Source organism: Protopterus annectens, chromosome 11.part0 (assembly GCF_019279795.1).
Source record: "Protopterus annectens isolate FY-2018-M chromosome 11.part0, PAN1.0, whole genome shotgun sequence".
NCBI lineage: Eukaryota > Metazoa > Chordata > Ceratodontiformes > Protopteridae > Protopterus > Protopterus annectens.
In genome coordinates this window covers 188438230-188455595 of record NC_056745.1, presented here as the reverse complement: position 1 = coordinate 188455595, position 17366 = coordinate 188438230, and the positions used below count along the sequence as shown (strand labels likewise).

At 40.8% G+C, this 17366-nt stretch overlaps 2 protein-coding genes across 4 annotated transcripts in view; one reads left to right on the top strand and one right to left on the bottom strand.

The window, feature by feature from the left end:
- RHNO1 (RAD9-HUS1-RAD1 interacting nuclear orphan 1) overlaps positions 1–12574 on the bottom strand; it is a 31894-nt gene extending 19320 nt beyond the window's left edge. For 2 of the 3 annotated variants that reach the window (XM_044087603.1, XR_006366942.1), the window contains exon 1: positions 12324–12572. The gene's annotated coding sequence lies outside the window, so the exon portion shown is untranslated. Of the gene's footprint in view, positions 1–9112; positions 9158–12323 lie in introns of all 3 variants that reach the window. The other variant, XM_044087604.1, reaches the window with a different exon arrangement.
- Positions 12575–12655: 81 nt separating this feature from the next.
- FOXM1 (forkhead box M1) overlaps positions 12656–17366 on the top strand; it is a gene marked incomplete in the record, with an annotated part of 465907 nt that continues 461196 nt past the window's right edge. The window contains 1 exon segment of the mRNA XM_044087601.1: positions 12656–12818.

Below are 17366 nucleotides of genomic sequence, written 5' to 3'. Positions count from 1 at the left end.
GGACAAGAAAAAAAAAAAAAAAAAAAAAAGCATTGGAAATAAGCAGTGAAACCTGTCACGGTACACAAAGAGTAGCTGTAAAATAATTAGGTACCCTACAAGAAGATATGTAGTACTCCAATTAGTGATCTGGGGAAACATACAAATGCTTACATGTCAGCTTAGAAGAAAACCCACTCCTGTAACAAAAAAAGCCAGCACAGAGAAAGTAAAAGAATGGAATGTAAGCAATAGCTAAATAATACAATGGAAAAACCACTCCTATGTATACAAAGGTGAAAAAACTACAAAAATGTACTGTTTGCAATAATTAAAAATAAAATCCATTAGGTTTATGAATGAACTGGTATAAAAGCTCAATCAATAATTTGAATCGGGGACAAATGCGCGCACACACACACACTAATATATATATATATATATATATATATATATATATATATATATATATATATATATATATATATATATATACACACACACACACACACACACACACACACACACACACACACACACATATACATACACACACACTTGTGTGTGTGTATATACCTCAAAATGGGGCTAGGTTAGATTACCAAGTTTTCAGAAAAGCAAAAATCATATGGTCGGGACTATGTGTTACAGTTTCTGAAAACTTGAAGCATTTGTCTGCAGATCCTAGCATACTGGGATTGTGGAATTAACCCTTTTCCCCACTGCAGTATTACTTCAGAGTTGGTATATATAATCTGCAGGGGGGCTTGCCCCTTTACAAAAACATAGATTTTTGTTGTGACAATACGAGGTTTCAGTTTCTAAAACTTTGATATTCCTATAGAAATTCATATAATGTAGGCGTGTGCTACAGACACGCACACACACACACACACACACACACACACACACACACACACACACACACAGTCTTCAGATGTTCACTTTCAGTACTCACTAATATCCCAAGATGTATCCATAACATTTCAAAGAAAATTCTTGTTGCACTTACTTCATTGTTCAATGTTGGGGAATAAAAAAAGTTAACTAGGGCCATTTAAGAGACTACAAACTAGATGGTTTAACACTGTTTTGGAAACAGAACTGTGTGTCTAGGGGCTTAAATAGTTCTGGACTCCCAATACTTCCTCAGCCTTCCAGTAATGAGAAAATGAGCACCAAGTTGACTGGGGTAGGGCCAAAAACAGGACAGAATTTCTGCAAGCATACCATCGCACCAGAAATTAACATTCAATGTGGTAATTAGGCACTCATTCTTAGTAAAAGACAAAAGTGCAAAAACTAGTAAAAACAAAAAGTAATAAATCCATGGTAAGAGCGAAGTACCAGCCTTGAAACTGAAGATTGAAATCCAAAAAATTTTATTATTCTGTTGCTGGACACCACACAAAAATATATCAAGCGCTTTCGCTCAGCTGATGCTGAGCTTTATCAAGATAAATCAATTAAAACTCAAACTTTGCTTATATATGAAATGCATAAATCATGTGATTAATGGAATTAATTAAATCAGTGTACTGGAATAAGTGTTTAAAGTTGCACCAACCTATTAATGCACTTTATCCTTAACCAAAACTTAATAAATGAATTAAAAATATTGTACATAGTATCTTGTTTAAATATAGGATATATAAAACCATAAAATGAATACTTAAACATCATAAATGTGCATATCTTAAAACATGTACCACATAAAAAATAATAATAAATATTTACATTACAATTCTAAACCATGCATTCATAAATTAGAAACAAAATACAATAAATCGCAAACAGCTTTAAAACAATGATTAATAATTAATTATAAATTTGGCCCTTCTTAATTTTAAAACACTACTCAAATTCACACTATCATTCAACCCGGGCCATTTTCCAGCATTTAATTTTAACTGCCATAACAATTCTTTGAATTCTAATTTGGATTCCCAATCACCTCCCCTATTATCTGGTATAATTTGCTCCAAAACAAAAAATTTCCATGTTGGGACAAACCAACAAATGTTTATAAAAAGCATTGGATTCTTTTTTCTTATAGACATCATAAAAATGTTCATAGATTCTACATCCGAGTGTCCTTTCCGTTTTTCCTATGTAGAAACTGTGACATTTTGTACACAAACCCAAATAAACCACATACTTTGCATTGCAGTTAAAATAGCCATTAGTTTGACATAAGTATTTTCTCGATGGGATGTATACAGTGTCATTATTAATGATAGCTCTACATTGCTTACACATCCCACACTTGAAAGTTCCCTTCCTTAACCCATCAAAGGGTGCGTTTGTGATCTGTTTTCTTTCATGTTAGTGTCTCTACGTCTAACAAATTTTGGATGATCCGGAATTACCCCTCTTAGTTCTTCATTTAGTGTAAGTACCGGCCAATATTTTAATATTACTTTCTCTATTGAGCTTGAATTGTTAGAATATGTATGAATGTAATTAGTCTGATCAGTGTTGCAAATATCAGCATCCACCTTGCTTGCATCTATATCCGTCATTCCTAATAAAGGAGGATATTTTTCATTCAAGAAATAAGAAGAGAGTGGTACCATGGATGCTGATCCTTTAAAACAACCACCACCATACAAAATATTATTATTCAGAAAGTATTCTAAGAACTAATCCAACATGGAAATGGAGAAAAGAGATTTTGCCAATAAGGATGACTGCAAGTTGGGGTTCAGAGAATAGGCAAGAAGGGGATGGAATGTACTGGAGAAAACTGGAAAAGGAACCACAGCAATGGGAGCAAATAACTACAGAGGGAAAGGTAATGGAGTGGCATGGAACTAAGATGATGTTTGGACTGCACATCAGAGACCTCTTTCCCTATCAGGGACCAATATCAAGGGTATACTGCATGACAACTAAGAATTTATCAGAGGTTACACAATATTAGGAAAAGATACTGGAAAAGCAATGGATAAGGGAACAATGGGAGGATAGGAGTGTGTGCGTGTCCAAGTATGCAACAAAATCAAGTAAGCTTAAGATTTCTGCAAAGATATTTTTATATCCCAGACCTTCAAAGAATATTTCCTCAGGTAGACGGCAAGTGTTGGAGGTGTGGAAGAAAGAAGTAACCAGAAACCTTTTTTTTTTTTGTGCGCAAATAGCCACATTTTAAAAATTCTCTACAGAGTTCTCAGAGAAATACTGGGGGAGCAAATAAACTTGTCTAAAGCCTTTGACAGTTTGTCACAGCAAACTTCTACTTCAAATGTCCTCATTATGTCTCTCTCAGCAAACCATTCTAGGATTTAAAAGCCATCTATTCAGTGGGTGTCAGTACAATGGCACATCACCCTCTCTCCATAACCCCCAGTCACCACCAGTATACCACAAGGCTCTACCCCTTGTCCCCTCCTCTTCAACATTCTCACAAAATGCCCTTCAAACATCCACACAACAGGCTTCCCTAATATAGCACGCAGATGACTACACTCATTTTCACATTTGACAGCATGGCACACCTCCAAAAAATTATTCAGGAAGGTTTAACAGCAACTGAAACATGGGTTTCTAACTCACATCTCATGCTCAACCCTAAAAACACAAACTACTGCTTTTTTTTTACCCAAATCCCTCTCCCACGAACAAACAAAATTTAAAAGCTCTCTCTCTTGATAATACAACCACTGAAGTTACTTCTCGTATCAAATTATTAGGGATGACAATTTTAAATTCAACCTGCATATACAAAACTGCAAAAGAAAAACTCATCAAAAACTAGGGATGCTTTATAGAACCGGCTGAGGTGGCTTACTGGTAAATTGCTTTGACTATGGTGTGCAGGGTCCTACGTTCAAGACCTGCAAGGGCTATTTATAGGTTTTAGCCTGGCAGATCCGTTTGGGCGTCCTGCAGACTACGATAGCACCAGAAACAAGAAGGAGAGACTTTCTCCTGATACCAAGTATCTTTTTGGCTTTCTCTGGACTGTTTTTTGCTTATCGCACTTTAAGTAATTTTTACTGTGGTTCTGTTATTACTGCTGCATTTGACTGTTAAATCGTTTTACTGTGTGTGCACTTTGATTTTTCTGTTTAAAGTTAATAATTTAAACTGTATTTACTACTCTAGATATCACACACAAGTGCGACAGCCTTTTCTGTGCATATTTGCTGTTTAAATTGCTTTTTTTTTTGTTTAATTTCATAAAAATAAATACATACTATCTGCACTGCTCGTTTCCCGCCCTTTCCTATACTAGAACAGTCCAGATCACAGATCTGCTAGTTTCAGGACTTTAGTTTGCATCAGAGTTGTTCAGACCTTGTTGTGGTAGTGGGAAGTCTTTCTGCTCATCAGTAAGAGTGGTAGGCATTGAGCAACCCGTCGCAAGAGGAGTGGTTTCCAGCTCTGAAATTAAGCTTATTGACCGTTTTGGGCCGATTTCTATCCCTTCCAACTTTGAGTTAAAAACCTGCATTTGCACATTGCACAGCACTGCTTAGCTAGGGTTAAACTATTCCCGGTGCCATAAAGCTTGTTCTTCTGTTTTTCCCTTGGAACTGGCCAGATTCTTAGTTTTAACACTTGAATTTGCTCACCACTGGTTCAGAATTTTTTGTAAGGACTAAATAAGCTACAAATTGCTACAGCACTCATCCTTCCTCATTACTTAGAGGAAAACAGTTTTTGTACTTATCTTACTCATTTGCTTAGAGGAAAACAGCCTTGTACTTTCCTCACTTGTCTAGAGGAAAATAATGTTTATCCAGGCATGTCCAAGGGACAGCTCCTGGTGTTCTCTCCTGTTTACTTGATGAATCTGGGCATCTGGGCATCTTGGGGCAATGTAGCAATTGCTTCATGTACACAGACAACCATCTCCTCCTACCACCCAACACTACAACCTGTGAGAGATCTAGCCAAACTAGAGGCAAAGCTCTCTCCAACCAAGACTGAACTTGACAGTCAAAGGGAAAAGGTAAATGCTTGCACCACACCACACTCATCACAAAGTCCCACTAAGCCTACACCACCAAACTCCACACAGAGAAACACAAAAACATTTGCGGAGGCTCTTTATCTACCCAAGCAACAGAGACCTCCAAAGCAGTAACACTAGCAACCTCCATCCCCCCAACACAACCCAAATGACACATAGCCCACAGACTCAGTGTGCCACTCAACCACAGCCCACAAGACAAAACAACATACCCAACACACTAGTCATAGGTGACTCTATAGTCAGGCACACTGATGTTCCACTCACCAGGCTAAACAAGGAGGTTACTGTCAGCTGCCTGTCGGGTGCCAGGATCCGCCACATAACCCACGCACTCAGGTCATTCCACAACAAGTAGAAATAGGAGTTGGTCATTGACCATGTTGGTGTGAATGACCTGAGACACACCTCCCTGGAATACATGAAGAGACATGGAAGAGCTCTCCGATCTTGTAGTCCAAGCAGGTGTGACCCTAGCCCTGAGTAGCATCCCGCCATCGCCCAGAATGATACCGCAGTACAAAGACAAAATGATTGACTTCAAGAATTGGCTAAGCTTCTGGTGTCATTCTAAGGGGATCCAGTATCTGTCGGCCTGGGACAACATGGTAGACAGGCCATGATGCTTTGCCAGAGATGGCCTGCACTTGTCGCCCCTGGGATTCCGGCTACTGGCTAAGGCTCTTGCCACCCGTATAGTACCTTTCTAGGCAAGGTTTATATGACAAATTCACCACCGTAACAGGTACAGGCAAGCAAAATCTGAGGGTAATGCTACTCAATGCTAGAAGTTTAAACCTCAAAATGCACTCACTTGAGCCACTCCTTAAAATGGAGATCATCGATATCTGTGCAGTGACTGAGACCTGGTCCACGGCTTCAGAGGGCACCCCTGCATTAGCAGGCTATAACTCATACCACACCTTTCAGTCATCTAAACTGGACCGGAACACCAAAGGCAGAGGTGTGTCCATATTCATTAAAGATATCCACACCTCCAGGCTAGTTGCCCAACATAATGCATCCAAGTGCAACTACCTCTGTGGAAAATTGCAATCCAAATTGTAGCTTGCTACAGATCCCTCACCATGCCTCAGGATTCTCACTCCTCTTTTCTTGATATACTGGAAAATATTACGGTTCAACCAACCACCATAATAATGGGCAATTTCAACTACCCCACCATTAACTGGGAAAACTACTCATGTACCAACTCCTTCGCTCAACGCCTTCTAAAATTCATAAACTCCAATGCCCTGGATCAACTTATCCACACCCCCACCAGGGGCAACAATATCCTAGACCTAGTCATTACCAACATGAGTGACCGGTGTTCCACACCTGAAGTTAACTCCATCAGACCATAAGCTAAATCACCATAGATAGCCACATCTTGCCCCCACCCCCCATTAAGGAAACCACTGTAAAAAATTTTCTCCAAAGCCAACTTCATGCTTCTCAAGACAGAAGTGGATAACTTCACAACACCCATACAGATTGACAGTACAGTTATGACTGCTGAATCCTACGCAAATGCACTTTAAGCACTCCTGTTATCCCTAACAGAACCAAGATGGTATCCTCCAAAAAAAGGAAGTCAATCCGATGGTCCCCTGCTACAAACAAACTCTACAACAGAAGGAAGAAACTGTTGCAAGAGAAAAATCCCATGAGTGGAGGAGCTCCCTGGTCAGTCTCCGTAAGAAGCTAAGATCTCTCACAAAATCCTCCAAAGTTAGCTACGAAAACAAGATTGCCATGGATTCCAAGGACAACCGCAAAGCATTATATTGCCAACATCCTGGCCGATAGGTTCAGTGCTAACTTTACCCCCCCCCTCTCACCCCCCCAAAGGACCCATATCTACACCGGAAGAATACAGAGTCCCTGTAATCACAACTACGCAGGTAAAAATTCCATTCTCTAAAGCCAAGAACACAGCATCCATGGGACAGGACAACATCCCAGGATGCATTTTACACGAACTTCAGAACGAACTGGCTCCCCACTTATGCACCATGTTCAATCATAGCCTCACATTAGGATTTGTGCACACTGAATGGCGCACAGCAATGGTTATCCCACTTCACAAAAGGGGGAGCCACCACGGACCCCAGAACTATTGCCCTATTAACCTGACGAGCCTGGTCTGTAAGGCCATGAAACATATCATCATGGAACTCATAAACAAACACATTGGTAACCTCCACTCTGGACCCCACTCATTTTGGGTTTGTGAAAGGCAGATCATGCCTCCTGAACCTGATCAACTTATTTGAAACAGTCACCAAAGCCATAAGACGAGGGTAAGGTGGTTCACACAGCCTATCCTGACCTCGCCAAGGCTTTCAACACCACCCCCATCCTGGAATTATAGATAAACTCACTAAACTGGGTATACATCCCTATGTCACAAGATGGGTTGCTAACTGGCTCACTGACAGAAACCACACTGTAAAAGATGCAGACTCCAAATCTGACTTCAAACCAGTGAATAGTTGAGTACCACGGGGTTCAGCCCTGGGTCTTCTCCTGTTTGGTATCTACTTCTCTGAAGTACAGGCTAACACAGAAGGTCTCTGGCTAACAAAGTTCGCAGATGACTGCAGATTAGGTGCCATAGTAGAGTCCCCAAATGATGTGGACATCCTACAGAAGGGCCTCAATGAGATAGATGCCTGGTGTCAGAGCCATGGCCTCAAGCTCAATGACAAAAAGTGCATTGTCATCCTCTTTGGTAAAAACTCTGTACCCATTAACTACCGCATAGGCGGCAGTCTACTTAATGCAGAATTTGAGATGAGACCTTGGGACTCGGGTGGACAGTAGTCTCTCCTTTGATAATTACATAACCACAGTAGTCAGGAAATCCTTCTACGTGGTACACCTCATTACGAAAGGGTTCTCGTCCAGGAAAAAAAGGAAGTCATTGCTCCCCTCTACTCGTCTCTCATTAGACCCATTATAGAGTACAACACCCCTTTTGGAATATACCTCACAAGACATCTGCAATAGCTGAAAAGGCCACAGAAGTACCTCACAGAGGATTACTGGACTGAAACAGATGCCCTATGCTGACCATCTCAAAAAACTCCAGCTGTACTCCATAGCATAATCACCTACTCCGAAGTGATCTTTGCCCAACATACAAAGCTATGCCAAACCCAGAGCTGTTGGGCATTACATTCCAAAGCACTGCCAGACACTCGAAAAAAAGAGCTCTTTGTTCTCTGCATACAAATGAGGAGAAAACACTTGTTGTTGTTGTTTGTCTTTCGGCTTTTCCCTGTATTATACACCAAAGAAATCCCAATCCCTCCGAGATGCACGCTCTAGGGACCTAAACCTTGTCACCACAATAAACAGAACATGCTGGAGGGATAGATTCCTGTCCCAGAGACTTCCCATACTCTGGAACAAGCTACCCATCTATGTCAAGCAGAGCTCCTCATTAGCACTCTTCAAGAAAAATCTTGATGAGTGGATGACAAATAAGAAATTCACCTCTGTGGCTCTGCTAGACAGGGGCACAGGAAAATAACTTTCTTGGGTGGCGAAAGCCAGGGAACCTTGTTGGCTAGGCTTACATAGGCCCTTTGGCCGATGTGTTTTTGTTTTGTTTTCTGAAGGGTATGAAGTATGAAACTCAACTGTCATTTTCTGACTTCACCCTCAATGATCTGCCAGGGATTTGCCAGAAAAAAAAAAAAGACAATTTTATGAGAAAAAGACCAAAAATATGAGGCAAAAATCTGGACATTCTGTGAAAATCTGTACAGCTGAGAGATATGCTGGACAGAGTCAAATAATAGGGACAGATGTTAAATACTGCTCTTAAAAACAAAATCAGTAAGGTTGCCATTAGATTTACTTACCTCTCAACCATAGTAGATCAATGGGCGATATTGTACTTGAGGGCCTCACCAGATGCGCAGTAGCAAGCCCTGCCCAAAACCTGCCCCGTGCTATTTTGTAACCGGGCACTAATGAATATGCATTCCCTCAATAGCGATACTAGCATATGTCTATTTTAGACAATAACTTTCAAACCTAACATCGCTTTACACGCATCACTACATAAAGGTCATTCAAAAGCTCTAATCAAGATGAATTTTGCAATGAAAAAGGCAAAATTAACTACACAGAAATACTTACAAATATTAAGATCGCCAATGGAAGGATGTTTACAGCAGACTAGTGCTATTAAGGAAAATACAGAACACACCAAAGATTATAAGTTAACCAAATGAAAACATTTTACTTTGTTACAGTTCAGTGTGTGTATATGGTAAAAGCCAACCCAATCCTTTGTCACAAAATGTAATTAAATCACAAAATGTAATTAAAATTACAAAACCTAGTTAGCCATTAAAAAAACACTGCAATAAAACGTATTTTTCTACCACAGCAAATACAAAAGTTGTAATACACACGCAACTGGAACGATTTACATTCCGGTAGCAGTTACACCATACTATTTTTGTGACAAAGAACACTGAAGAAACTTTCCCCAAGAAACATTAGCAACACTAGAACATCTTGCATACTGTTACATATGAAAAATATGGCTTTTAGCTCGGCAAATTAAAGTGTCCTACTGTCGTGACATTCCTACTGACTTGACTTACATTCCAAAGCACTGCCAGACACTCGAAAAAAGAGCTCTTTGTTCTCTGCATACAAATGAGGAGAAAAAACTTGTTGTTGTTGTTGTTTGTCTTTCGGCTTTTCCCACTTAGGGGTCGCCACAGCGGAACTCCAGCCCACTAATGATTGGCAGTAGATTTTTAGGGTGCCGAGTTGCCAGCTCGATGCCCAACCTTCAATGAAGGTACGCCCATTCACGCAGGTCTTTTGGAACACCACTCGACCGTGGGGAGGACATGCAGACTCCACACAGAAGGCACTCCCTGCACTCCAGCTGAGAATCGAATGGGAGAACCTCTTGCTGTGAGGCAACAACGCTACCGCTGCACCACCGCGAATCCTGGGACAAAAAAAAAATTGTAAAACTCCAAACGGTAAAGTTATGAACTTGATATTTCTGTAAAGGACAACACTTCAGCTCTACTGCAAGGACAGGTTTACTACTTCTGCGCTTCTTTTTGCAACTCCCATAAAAGTTATTCCCAAAGGCATTTAATTTACTTCTCACCATCTGATTAGAATGTCATGTCAATAATGGCTCATTACATATGCAGACCTGGTCATCAATCATTCGCGACACACCAACTTCTGCGCGAAATGCAAGGCGAGGTCTTAAAGTACAATATCTCCGATCAATGTTATGCTATTAAGCAGATTGTACACTTTTTTTTTTTTTGGTAATTTGTTTGTGTCTTTCGGCTTTTCCCGGTTAGGGGTCGCCACAGCGAAACTCCGGTCCACTAATGACTGTCAGTAGAGTTTTACGTGCTGGCTTGCAGGGCCTAATGCACAACCTTCAACGAAGGAACGCCCATTCACACATGTTGCCACACAGAAGACGCTCTGAGAATCGAACGGGCAACGTCTGTGAGACGACAACGCTACCGCAGCACCACCACCGCATGATGGTGGTGCTGCGGTAGCATTAACGCCTCATAGCAAAACGTCCCGTTCGATTCTCAGCTAGAGCGTCTTCTGTGTGGAGGCATACGTGAATGGGGCGTGCCTTCATTGAAGTTTGTGCGTCAGGACTGGTAACCCGGTACGTAAAAATCCACTACCAATCATTAGCGGACCGGAGTTCCGCTGTGGCGACCCCTAACCGGGAAAAGCCGAAAGACATAAACATTGCCAATTGTCTTTTTATTGTACTTTGGAGCTTTTCTCCCTGGGTCTGGCCTCCTCATTAAACAAATGTCAAATAAATAAATATCTACTTTATTATGCATGCTGCAAGATGGCCGATTAGTGGAAATTGCCTTACATTGATACTGGTCTTTGGTGCAAAAAAGGTCGGAGAAAACGGCAATACAGTTTGCCCAAGTCATAAGTGAAACAATCATACATTTATAGAAGTGATAATTACATACAGATGTTTCTTGTTGGACTAGCTTAATAATAAAGACTTAACAATAAGTGTACTGTGGGTTGTTAGCCATAGATTTTACAGTTTTATATACAATATTAGCCAAGGATGATTAATGTTTTCATGAGCATATACTTCCCTCAAGAAAGTCACATTTTGTGAACCAAATATAATGGTTTGAGTGTGTATTTCTAGAGAATGGCTTTTAAGACATTCAGCTAGCACTGTGTAGGCTATATGCTGTAAGCTGTCCTAAGTGTTGGACAGTATGGAGTGTGTGCACTGGTGAACCAAATTGTGCAAATAAAAGATGCAGCGGTCTACAATGTTACAGTGAGTAACCTAGAAAAGTCCTAGTATAAATCACTGATGCACATTAGGTTTCTGCACAATGAAATGCCGAGACATACAGTGTATGCATGAAGCCTTGCATCTCAACTCACATTTTCAGTCAGCTTATGTTTTTTAAAGGAGCAACATAAGGCAAGTGGGATACTGTGCTATTACATGCATACTGATTTAACACACATCACATGCATTTAATTTAAGAAATATCTAAACTACAGTTCATCAAAAGAGTATCTGGATTACATACAGGGATTTGTGACTCAGACTGTCCTAGAAAAAATGTCTCTTTTTTAAAGTAGGAGTCCCTTATCCAGACAGTTATCACACCCTCTGTCTGACAGTCATAGACACTCAAGTCTGTCTTAAAGTTTCAAACAGAAACTGTAAGAAAGCTGTTTTTTTCGTGCGCTGTCCCGTCCCACACAGCAATAGCTTCGTTTTTTTTTCTTCCTGACCATCAATAGTGTGATGCCTTCAAAACGGTATCTAGATAGCATATTCTTTGAAGGACTACATCCCACCTCTCCACTCATTTATCTAAATTACCCAAATCAATCAGGACAACAAAATGAAACTAAGCATTTTAAGCGAAACTCTACAACATTTCAACAAATTACCAGTGGTCCTTAACTTTTATGTGAACAAGCTTTGCAATAACCTCAGAGGAAAACAATCCAATGATAGGTGTCTTGAGCTATTACTTTAACGAAGGACAGTAAGTTTTGCAACCTACACGTCATTCACCTCCTGGAGCCCACAGACTAACGTGTGCCTGTTTACTACCACAATACGCCACCACTACACCAGACAGCACAAAGGTGCTTATTTCTCCAAACACGTTATACGGTATTAGTTAAGATTATTACAATTTAACCACTTACAATACACAGATTCTGTTAAATACATAAAGCAATACTAACAAGAAACCTGTAGTCACAAGCAAATGTGTGTAAACAAAATCAGCTTACACACATGTATACAGATCCCAACGTTCATAATACTTACCAAACTGTTGCTTCATTCAGAGGTAATTATTAGGGTAATAACCCGGGGGGAGTTACATTCAGCAAGCTCACTAATCACAACAGTATCACTACAAATTTTCAAAAACGTAAACCTTCTCAAAACTTTCCTTACAGCTCGTTCCAAAAAAATGTGTATATAACAATATTCCGAAATCAACAATACTGTATACCGAAAACAAAATTCCTTTTCCGTGTACACCAATACATTATTTCATTCTATTGGGCCTCGCCTACGCATAAGGGAGGAGCACAACGAAGCTTTCATGATGATGAGTGGGTTTATGTTGTCACGTGATCGGAATTTGGGTGCCAGCGCCAAAATTCAAACACCAAAACGAAATGGAATAGTAATGGAAATACGAAAAATGCTTGAAACGGAAATGATTCTGGAATGACTGATTAATCGTTAAAATCTATATCTTTTTGGCCAGTAGTAGGCAACCGTCTTATTGTTATGGTTAAAGACAGTTTAATGGTAGGTAGTGTTTGTCTTTGTGTAATTTCATATAGTACGTGCCTGTCAATATGTCACTCAGATGTATGCAAATATCTCATTTTTTATTTTTGGTTAACTTTTTATATAACATTAAGCTGAAATAGTTGTGAAAGTAGTAGCACTCCACTGAAATCGAATCGTTTGTTTACTAGCTGCGGTTCATACTAGCTTTATTACTGTCTGCTGTAACGTGAAAGACAGTACATACAAATGGTTGCTTTTCAGGTTTCGCTTTCAAGTAGTTTGTGTGCATTGTTTTCGTTATAAGAGAGTTTGCTAGTGATAGATAGGAAGCTATAGTTTGGTTGCGCTCCTGCAGTCTTTTGCATTCAAGACACTGTCTACGCGATCCATTTGTTCTGAGCTGTGTTTTTTATGGTGGTGGTGGGTGTTTTGTGTATGTATGTGTGTGTGTAATGCTTGGATCTTGCATGTCATGGCCGATTAGCTTGCTGCTTTTCACCCATCAGTGTTCCTGCATGTCATGGCCGATTAGCTTGCTGCTTTTCACCCATCAGTGTTCCTGCATGTCATGGCCGATTAGCTTGCTGCTTTTCACCCATAAGTGTTCCTGCCTTTACAATTCTGCTTATGCCTCGTCTTCTAGTGTTTCACTTTTGACTCGCTATGCTTTTGTGCAGTGCTTGGTCTGTATGTACTGCAGGATGGAGGTAGTTGCTCTATCTAGCTGTAAAGAATGATTTTGCATTATCCGAGCCCTAGTAGGCTCTTATGTCACTGTAATGAAAATGTTGTGTAATACGTTGAATGTATATTGATACAGTGTTGCATATTTAAAGCACACTCGCTGACGATGCGATAATGACCATGAACTTAAAATGAGCGCACTTGACAGTTTTGATTGTCATTTGGCTTTGTATAATATTTTGGTGATATTTTATTGAATTAATGACGTCCCAACGTTTGGTAATACGGAATGTTACTGAGGATCTCTCTTGATCTTTCTGTGCCTTTTTTTAAGTTTATTAACCAGGTAGATAAGCTGGCCCAAAGGCCAGTTTTAGTCACGACCCTAGCCACTGGACTGTTACAGTACTAGTAAAGCTTAAGTACACACATAATATTATGTGCAATGCATTTCTATATATAAAAATGCAGCAAGTATACAAGATGGGCAATAAATTGATAGAGTAATTACAAAATAAAAACTTAAAGTTGCTGAAGTTTTTCCCACGTTATGTGATTAAGTCACCCCAAGGTGGGACTCTGCAGGTGTGTTGTTATCTTTGATGTCTGGTCAGTAGGTGTTATTGCCTGTAAACCCCCCCCCCCCTTTATATACACACACACACACACACACACACATAATCTAATTATAGATGACAAAACCATTGCTGGATTTCTGTTTGTGGGAGCTATGCATAATATTGGGCAAGGTATTGGACAACACTTTGTACACTGATCTTTCAGATGTTTGTTTAATTCTATTGAAATTTCACTTGTACATAAAGTTGTAACTTTATAGTAGAAGGGATATACATATACAAGTACCTGTTGCTTGTGTATTTTACTGTCTTGTAACTAACCAATACTTTTATTTGAGTGCAGGTCATAGCTGAAAAGGATCTATGGATTAGCACACCTACCTTGTAAACAAACTGAAACAATTAAGCATGTTGTATTGCCTTTCCAGTGGCAGAAATGCAGCATCACCAGGAAGATGAACTTGGCTGTATTGCCTGATATGTATGAAAGCTTGCTGTCTATTATCTGTAAATTCAGTGAAACCTTTTTTAAAAATATTAAAATGCCAACATGAAGCATTCAAATGTTACTGAATGCAATGATGTCACACAGGGTATGTTTTTTACCTTGAAATGCACAGGAGCTTTCTGCTGTCAGTATGCAACCAAATAAGAGTACTGTATTGTGAGTGTCCAAAAAAAAAAGTGATCACCCATGCATCAGAGTCCTAACAAAAATGTGTATAATATAAATATGTTCCCTGTATAATATGAAAAAAACAATGGCCATTTGTAGCCACTGTTAAACTTCCACCAGTTTTAGCTTTTCCTTCCTGAGTAAAAATGACACTACTCACCTGTCAGTCTGTTTATTGGATTAATACCATTGCTATAAGTGTGGTTCGGGGAGGGGGGACACATTGAGTATTTTAAACCTCCCAAAAGTGACAATATTGTATAGTAACTGCGGTATCCTTTAATGTTCTATGATATATTAAGTCTGATATATATTTTTTTGTGCTTGCTTTCCCGTGTGATAATATATAATCAGTCAAATGTTTCTTTAATTTTACAATATCTATATACCTTGGTCATAAGACAAGGTAGGACATACTGTGCAAGGCAGCATGTTCTGCTTTGGGTTAAAGCACAAAGCGGACCAAAAACTTGTGTTGGGCTGACATGTATGTAGGTGAAAGTAATGGCGCTGTGAGTGAAATGCCTCCGACTGTGTAGTAGTGAATCTCTTTACTCGCCTGTATCACAGCACTGGCATCACTGCTGGTGCTTGAAAAAAATCAGACAAGTGCTACCCCCCCCCCCCAAGAACAGTCAAGCAGACCTTTTGATTCTTCTCTCACCTGTCTCCCCAAGGATGGCATCATCTGATAATTGATCTGTGGTCTCCTGGGTCATAATTGTCTCTCTCTTGCTCTCTTCATATTTAGGACAGCTATATTTTTCTTTGGATTTTATTGATAATGCCAATTTCTTCACCAGAATAGCATTGGCATCTCTTGGGTGAAAACTGGAAAGTACAGTTGCGCACTACCTGTTGTCAGAATGAAAGAATTATTTTGTTTTGATAAGTGCATCTTCACATGAATCTGTTACATCTGTGTGCTCAGGACCACAATACAACTGTTGTCCACAAAGCCAATGACTTTTGGGAGTCATACTTCATCATAACAAGGAAAACTACTGAGCTGCAGATGAAATTCGGTTCTCCAAAGCTGTTGTACAGTAAACATTTAATGTTAAGTTGTCAATCTCACCTTCATTCTTGCTGGATGGGGTTAGGAGCCGATTCTCGGTTCCGACTCGGCCAATACTAAAGCTCGAGAGCTAATTCCACCGGCTCAAGGCTCCCCTATATCCCAAAATGCTAGGCGGTAACTACTCCGATCTCGTTTGCCGCTATAGCTGACGAGGTGCTTTTCTACCAGCTCAGGCAAGTGAGTTAGACTTTTACCTTATTAGGTACTTCTTAAAACCCCTTTTTAATTTTGATACCATAACTTTTTAGTTTAATTAAAAATTTAGATATATCGACCCCTGTTTGTCGAGTCCCTTTTTCCATTCTTCCCTTATCTTGTAGGCCTTCGGCCCCCTTCCCTTCCCTAGTCCTTTAGTGACTAAACTAGTTCTTTTTTGTAAGGGCTTGTGTGTGTGTGTTTGTGGCTTTAGCCTTAATAATTTATTTTAATAGTTTTCTGTAAAGGGTGTGTCTGTAGTGTGTTTGTGTGTGTCAGGCACTCCTTTTTGCTATGTCAAAAGACAAGGTCTCAGGCTTCAAGAAGTGTGACTCGTGCTGTCACAGACAGACGGTCACACTTCTTGTGTGTATTGCCTGGGGCCTTTGCACCTGCAGGACTCTTGTGCTGTTTGTCATGGGTTTAGCCCTAGAGTCCTGCAGGAACGCAAGAATAAACTGATCTTGCGGGGCTTATTAAAGCCTGAAGGCCCCCCGACTCAGTCTGTGTCGGGGAAGCCTTCAAAAACTTCCAAACAGTCTGCTCCAGTTCCAGAGTCGACTGCTGGAAAGACTAAGTCGGCTTCGACATCGGCTCTGGCTGGAGCTGATGTTTCTAAGCCTCATACTGTTACCTCGGCTCCGGCTGGAGCCGAGGCTGATAAAACTCCGTCGGCTCCGATACTTTTATCGGAGCCACAGTCTAGGAAGAGGTCCAGATCCCCCTCTATCGGATCCGTGCATTCGGCGCCAGGATCCCCTCTTCTTTCGGAACGAAGTCACAAAACTCATTCCTCACGGTCTTCCAGATTATCTGGCCATGATTTGCAAAGGGTAGTGAGTAGACTTCTCAAGTCCGAGGCACTGGCCCAAATGCTGCATAGCCCAACTCACCAGTCAGTGGCTATTTCCGTTCCCCAATACATTCCTCCTCCGACTCCTTTGAGTTCAGAGCCAGGGCTTGTCGGAGCCATGACTGTCGGTGCGTCGGATCAGATACCTTCCATTTCGGCTCTGTCGTCTGCTCCGATCTCCTCCTTGGAGGGATCTTGGCGCCGGGCTTCCCCCGTCGGCTCTGAGGGGGCGAGTGGCATCGGACCCTTGTCCGACCCCGCTCTCCCTCTCGGGGCTTCGGCGTTGGTGAGTTCGGCTCCGACATCGGCTTCGGAGCCGTCCCTGTCAGTGCCGGGGGAGGTCCTTGTCTCTTCGGAGCGGGGGCCTCGGGCCTTGCCTGACAGGGGTGCCTTCGAGGTCATGTGGAGCGTGCTAGAACCAGGTTCTGCCCCACAGTCAGCTCCTTCAGCCCCTCCATCTACAGTGCCTGCGGTGATTTCTACTCACCCCCTTGTC